The sequence below is a fragment of the Terrapene carolina genome, unplaced genomic scaffold, assembly GCF_002925995.2.
Source record: "Terrapene carolina triunguis isolate 2854851 unplaced genomic scaffold, T_m_triunguis-2.0 Scaffold236, whole genome shotgun sequence".
NCBI lineage: Eukaryota > Metazoa > Chordata > Testudines > Emydidae > Terrapene > Terrapene triunguis.
The window spans coordinates 1,079,142-1,086,526 of record NW_020664587.1 but is presented as its reverse complement, the minus strand read 5'-3'; the positions used below and the strand labels follow the sequence as shown (position 1 = coordinate 1,086,526).

At 40.8% G+C, this 7,385-nt stretch overlaps 1 protein-coding gene across 3 annotated transcripts in view; it reads right to left on the bottom strand.

The window, feature by feature from the left end:
- EYA3 (EYA transcriptional coactivator and phosphatase 3) overlaps positions 1–7,385 on the bottom strand; it is a 141,120-nt gene that overhangs the window by 83,569 nt on the left and 50,166 nt on the right. The window lies entirely within an intron of this gene.

The following is a 7,385-nucleotide window of genomic DNA, read 5'->3' as shown; positions in this document are numbered from 1 at the left end:
ACCCCCCACCTCCTTACCCCCCCCGCCACTTGCCTCCTCACCCCCCCGTCCACCCGCCACTCGCCTCCAGTCCTCACCGCCCACGCTCACCTCACCTCCTTACCCCCCCACTTGCCTCCTCACTCTCCCGCTTGCAACCAGACCCTCATCCACCCTCCTCACCCTGCTGCCTCCTTACTCCTCGCCGCTTGCCTCCTTAATCCTCCGCCAGCCCCCCTCCCCCACCACTCACCTCCTCACCCCCCTGTCTGCCCATGCTCACCTCCAGTCCTCACCCCTCGCCTCCTTACCTATCAGGGAAAACATAATAAATTCTACCAATGCCTTACACCCTTTACCCCTGCCTGTAAGTAGCTCAGTAACGAAGAATCAATATTTCATTGGGAGGTCACCTCCTAACAATGACCCAAGACAAGATGCCGATGCCAACATCATTCACTCTCCCAAACCGCCTTTGAGGCCCTTACCCATGTGCCAGCCTCCACTGGCCTGCAGCCCACAGCAGGAGTGGCTCCAGGCCTGCCCTGCTGAGCATTCAAAAGAGGCTGGTTCAAGGCAGTTAGTATTAGTACACCACAGCAGTTAGGAGCCCCAGCTATGGAGCAGGACCCCATGGCACTAGCCACTATACAAACACAAAATCAAAAGGCAGACCCAGCCCCCAAAGAACTCACAACCAAAGCATAAGACAAGAGATAACAGATGGAGACAGACAGATGAGGGAGCACAAGGAAACAATGAGACAATATTGGCCAGCACAACAGGCAGTAAGAGGCAATTGCTCTTTCTACTTCAGGTTGCTCATACAGGGAGTCCCATTTTCCCTCCGCTTCTGTCTAGTGTGTGTATACCTTCAATGGCAAGGCAGAAGTGGGATTTGTTGTAATAGCAACTAGTGCAGAAAATCCTGATTCCCAGAGATGCTGTGGCAAAAGGCACGAGTGCTCTCAAAACTGCACTTAGTAGTTCTGGGTATTCCCCCCTCATAGGTTTGTGTTTCAATCACCTTTAAATGTTATATTTGATACCCATATGCTTTACAGAAACTGTCCTGGTGAATGATTCCACAATGTTATAGGAACTAAAGCAGTTCATTTTCTGGCAGCTACATATACAGTGGGAATAGTTTGCTGGAGCAATTTAAAGAGAGGTCACATGTCAGTTTAAATGCTACAGGAGTGCACAATCAGTATCAATAGAGGAATTTTGGAGTCAGATACAAAGATGTTGTGCATAGTTTGGGGGAGATTCTGCTCCTCCTCTGACCGCTCAACCGGTAGCCACGTAACTCCCTGCTTTCTCCATCGAGGAAAGAAAATGCAAAGTGAATGTACTTGGAAAGCAGTTTCCTCCTCCCCATACTTCTCTCAAGTTGTCTCTTTTCCCACCTCACCCTACCCCCCTGATTCACCATGCGTATCCCTCCTCATCTCGAAAGCTCTGCGGGACTCCCCGCATGCCATAACCCATGCCATAATGCCTATCAGTACTGGGGAAATTCAAGTTGTTTAATGTCTGCATCAGAATAATGCAAAGATAAAAAAAATTCCACTTAGCTAATATTATGAAGGCACTGGTCATGGCTCCATAGTTAAAGTCAGGCAATGTATGCAGAAAGTTCAATAATTAAATAATTCCACCATCAAATCTCCAAAACTAGTCAAAGACAGTCATCGCTGCAAACAGACAGATTAAAACAGAAGGGGAGTTCTAAGTCAAGCCTCTAGAAGTATGATGAGCCTAACATTTACAAAAACTGTCAAGAGGTGAGATCGCCTCATTTTCTGAACCTTCATATTTCCCCTAAAATACCTTATCTAGTTTTCCTCAAACTTCAGAAAAATCTGACTCTAGCACAGGATCATACAAGTAAAGTTTCAAACCAATTGGTTTAGTTTTGGAGAAATTAGGGGTAAAGGGGTCAAAATAAGTTTATAAGTAGGAGCTGAACTTCAACCTTAACTATGGAGATAAGTGGTCTCTATGCCATACAAAAAACCAAGTAGGTTATTACGATTGTAAAGTCAAGCACGCAAAGATTAGAAAATACCAGAATTAAGGACGCCATTACAACCTTCACTACACTTTGACGTTTGTGTGTGAACTTTCTTTCTTTCTTTTTTTAAGTGCTAACATGGGCTTTTTTTTTCTCTCTCATAGATTCCAAAGCTAGAAAGATTCATTGTGATCATCTAGTCTGACATCCTGTTCAACACAGGCCATAAACCTTCCCCAAAATAATTCTTGTTTGAACTGGAGCATATCTTTTAAAAAAAAAAAAAAATCAGTCTTGATTGTAAAGTTGCCAGTGAATCCACCTCAACCCTGGGTAAACTGATCCTGTAACTAAATACCCCACTGTTAAAAATGTATTCCTTACTTCCACTCTGAATTTGTTTAGGTTCAACAGTCTGCTTGACTGAAAAGCCCATTATCGTATATTTGTTTCCATGTAAGTACTTATAGACTTTAATCAAGTCACCTCTATAAGGCAGGTTTTCTAATCCTTTAATCATTCTCATAGTTCTTCTCTGAACCCTCTCCAATTTATCAACATCCTCCTTGAATTCTGGACACCAGAATTGGACACGGGATTCCAGCAGTGGTCAGACCAGTGCCAAAAACAGTGGTAAAATAACCTCTACTTCTACTCGGGACTCCTGTTTATACAAACAAGGATCGCATTTGCCCTTTCGGCCACAGAATCACACTGGAAATTCATGTTCAGCTCATTAGCCACAATGCCCCCCAAATCTTGTGGAGCATTTCCCCAACCACACCCCCAATTCTTGAGGCATGCAGAGGTGTAGTATCACTAATTCAATCATCCTAAGGAGGGGAGTTAAGACTCCAGTGGACTTTATGAGCACATAAGGAGGCCTTTACCTGCATAAATGTGCTATCCACCAGGTGAGCTTTGTGAGCCTTGTCAGACCTCCCCAAGATCTACCCCTTGTAATCCTTATATTTGTGGCACTCCTGCAAGCCATAGAAACTTGGGGGTATGTGGAAGATGGTGGTGAGTGGGCATTCAGCAAGGCAACATGGGTAGACTTCAAAGAATGATGAGGGCTAGGTGGGGGAGATAGAAGGGAGTGCTGCAGAGAAAAGCTGAGCGGTAGTACTTCACTTCTGAACCTAATGAATCTCCTGTGGAGTCCTGCTGACATGAACAACAGGAGATGTGTCTTCTCTTCCTGCTCCTGAGCATTCCCTTACAACACAGACCAATTTGCTCCTGGCAGTTCTGCCCTTGTCCCCCAGCCAGAGACCTGTCTTCCAAAATGCACAACTCCAGAAAATAGCTGATTCCTCATCAGAGAGCCAGGGATAAGGGAACAAACAGATCTAAGTGAAAAGAGCACTTAGGAGGAGCTACAGGCACAAAAAGAAAAAGCAACCAAGAGACACAAGTTCTTCCCTGCCTTCTCCACCTGGCACACCTGTGTTTCAGCAGGGAGTCCCACTGCTGTGAACCACTGAAAGACAGAAGGGGGTGGAGTGGATGAAAACAGCTTTTGCTGGCAGGACAGTCTGCAGGAGGGCAGAACCCCCAGTAAATCATAGCAAGGGATAGCTCAGTGGTTTGAGCATTGGCCTGCTAAACCCAGGGTTGTGAGTTCAATCCTTGAGGGGGCCACTTAGGCATCTGGGGCAAAATTGGTCCTGCTAGTGAAGACAGGGGGCTGGACTCGATGACCTTTCAGGGTCCCTTCCAGCTCTATGGAGATAAGGATATCTCCATATTTTTTTTTATATTAACATTCTGCCTACATAAACCTCATCAGGTCCCCTACACACCACCTCTCCCATGAGCCTTAGAAAGTCAGTTGGCCCCTACACCTACAACCAGCTCCCCCCATCACTCATGCCCCTTGGTGAGACTACTGGAAGAAGCTTCCTAATCACTGACCCAGGGACTAGGCTATAGTTTGAGGTCTCCCTCTGCAAGTGAAATGGACAAAGATTTTTTTTTTTTTTTTAAAGCTGAAAGTTGAGGTCCACACCAATGTTCCCAGTGAAAAAGTTAATGATTAAAGTGTGACATGATTTGATCGAACTCCAGGGTTCAAAACTACATTGCAGCTAATCTAGTGTCCAAGGATCCAAATCTCATCTCTTTCCTTTCTAGTTTTTATTTTATTTTGCTACCAACTGGCAAAAAAAAACAAAACAAAAACCAACACTGATGAACCGCCCACCTCCTCATGCTAGGGTTTCATAACTGAAAAACCCCTTGTCCAAAAGCATCTAATTTTGTAGAAAAATTCTACCTCAGTCTAAGACTTAACCTACTAGTTCTGAGAATGAGATTTTTTTTTATCTATTTTGGAGGTAAAGTCAGAATTATAATGGAAATTTAGTTTCAACTTTACAGAGCAACTGTAATGTCTTCATAATAGTTTAATAGATTAGCCTGAACCATTTGCATGCAGTTTGTAACTCCAACAATAGGGCTCCTACCCTGTTTCCCCGAAAGTAAGACATCCCCCGAAAATAAGACCTACTTCCAGTTTTGCCTCTCGCTGTAATATAAGGCATCCCCCGAAAATAAGACCTCCCCGATAATAAGGCCACCCCGGAATATAAGGCCCCGAAGCTCCAGGAAAAATAAGACCTCCCCTGAAAATAAGACCTAGCGCATCTTTGGGAGCAAAAATTAATATAAGACACTGTCTTATTTTCGGGGAAACACGGTAGTTATAGCAAAAGAATACAACAGAATGACTGGCTGTGAATGCAACAGCAGTAAAATAGTGCTCCAATCTCAGCTTCCGAGATTGCAGAATACTGCCCAGCACTGAAAGCTCATGCACAAGTGAAGAGCAATGCATTTTTCGGTCATCGCTCTAGCCCAATAGTGGCTATTCCTCCTCTCTGCTCTGGCAGCAGCAGCAGCTCTAGCTTTCTTGTTGCTGGTGTTTATGGGAAGTAATCACCATATTGGAGGGCAATATATGCAGGATGTCTATGATGAGTATTCAAATAATATTTTAAAATTGGCCATGCTCATGAGATTTTATTGATTCTTGAAATTTTTATCTCAATTTTGCAAAACTGTCAAGAAAAATTTACCAGCCGTGACACAAAATCTACTTGCCCACCTTTTGCCATGCAGGGTTAGAATAAGTTACATATAATTATATCACTTTTTTTTTTTTTTAAACAGATCACGGTATGGGATTACTTTTGAAAATTGTAATCCCGATAAATAATACAATAACTTTTCATAAGAAACAGTAACCCTTGGATCACTGACCATCACTCTTGCCACATACCTACCTCCTCACCTTCGTCTTCAATTCCCAGTCCTTCTCCTGGGAACCCCAAACCACTGAGTGGCAGCCCACACTATGCAGCAGACAGCCCCTCTTATTGTTGCAAAGCACTTGGAAAGAAAAGAAGGGACAGCAAAAAACAGGGACTAAATTGTCCTGCCTATCAAGATGTCAGGATGCAGGACATAACCTTTATGGTGGGATATTTTGAGATGGGTAACAATCATACCACACAACATCTATAAAAAGCAATTCATGTAAACTTCAAGCAGACATTACAGTTATTCCACATTTGAATAATACCGACTGAAATAGGAAATAATAAATTGTCTGGAATTACTCCTTTTTCCCCATTCTTCCAAATATTTTGGTAAAATAAATCAGATAAGTAATCAATAATATGTAACACTATCTTTTGTACTAGTAATCAGTAGTTTGTAATAGATTACATTTTCAAAGTAACAGTTGCCATAATTAATCAAAGGGGGAAAAACTGGGAACCCAGATATATAAAATATCAATCAAGTGCTAATGAGCTAGTAGAATTTTGCAAGGGTGAATTCATTCCTTTCCTTATTTTTAAATGGTAACACTAGGTTTCAACAATGCTCTCACTGTGAAAAATAATGTTAGCTACATTCATTAGTTCCCTCCTTCACTAGGTACAGGTGACAAACAAATATTTACAGGCAATACAAATAGCACATCAGTGCAATGGTCAATCTATTCCACTAGTCCATCTCGGACAGTGGCTACTAGGAGACTCAGAGAAAATTGCAAGGAAATTCATAGTGGGTAATTTTGGAATAATCTGCCCATTGAGAAAGTTTCCTCCTAACTCCTGTCAGAGGCTGGCTTATAAATGAAGCATGAGGATTCATAGACCTGTTTTCCTTACCTATGGATGCTACTATGGATGTTTTCATTACCTATATAAATGTCTTATCCTTTTCTGAATCATACAGAGCTCTGAATCTCAACTGAATCTTCTTGTGGCAGTTTCCCACTCGTGTGTGTGTAGTACAGGAGAGTATTTCTTTGATTAGTTTTAAATTTCCTGCCTTTCAGTTTCATTGAATGCCCCCATGTTAGTTTATCCATTCTTGTGATACACGAAGAGTTACAAAATATTAACTAGATTTCTCAGATTGAAGAACTATATCTCCTCCAGTTAACTAGTCTGAACATCCCCAAAATATTTCCTATGCAAAGATTATTAAATCTACATTCCTCCCAAAAATACCCCCATGTTTTCTAGTACATTTGATAACTTCAATATAAAAAGTAGCCACAGGCTACCATAAAAATGAAGTAATGTTTTCTTGTTTTGTTTGCATCAAGCTTGACTGAATTCTAAATATAACATTGTCATTAATTTTTTTGTTTGTAAAGTAATGTGTTTAATTATTACACTGTTGCATTTACTTTAAAGTTAGATGTGGGACTTTTATATCAAATATGCTGACTATTATCCTGCATTCACATTTACTCTTCCAGAACTGACAATAACATTCCATCTAAGTAATTTAAAAAACAAATATGCACTAACATTTCAAATATCTTTAAGAACTTTGTTGACAATTTTTCTATCAAGAAGAGCATGGTCAGTGATAAGAAGCACCTCTGAGGAATTTTGAAACTGTAAATATAAATAGTAAAAATTAAAATGTCTTGTTTTTGTTACAGTATTTAAAATCAGTTATTCACCCTAAAATCTTTATTAGCAGAACTTTGGTTTTAGGATGCAGCAAATAGGATTTAAAAACATATATCACTCCAACCATACTTCTTACCTACAGACAATGTTAAATTAAATTAAAGGTGACAGTACTGCTTTCCTGCAACAGCTGCTCACAATGTACTAGAGAATAGGGAACTTCTCTAAGCTCTTCAGGGTACCAGAAGAAATTAAAGAGCATAGAGTTTACAGTAACTAGTTTACAAGTGCTATCTTAAATAGTAATTTTTCATTTTCTATAAATGGTTTGAAACCATGTATTTCATTTTACAGGTTCTGAACAAAGCAAATATTTATTATCCATGATTTTAAACGAAGATATTACAAACTTCAAATGTACCTATCTACTTGTTTTATTACTGTAGTTT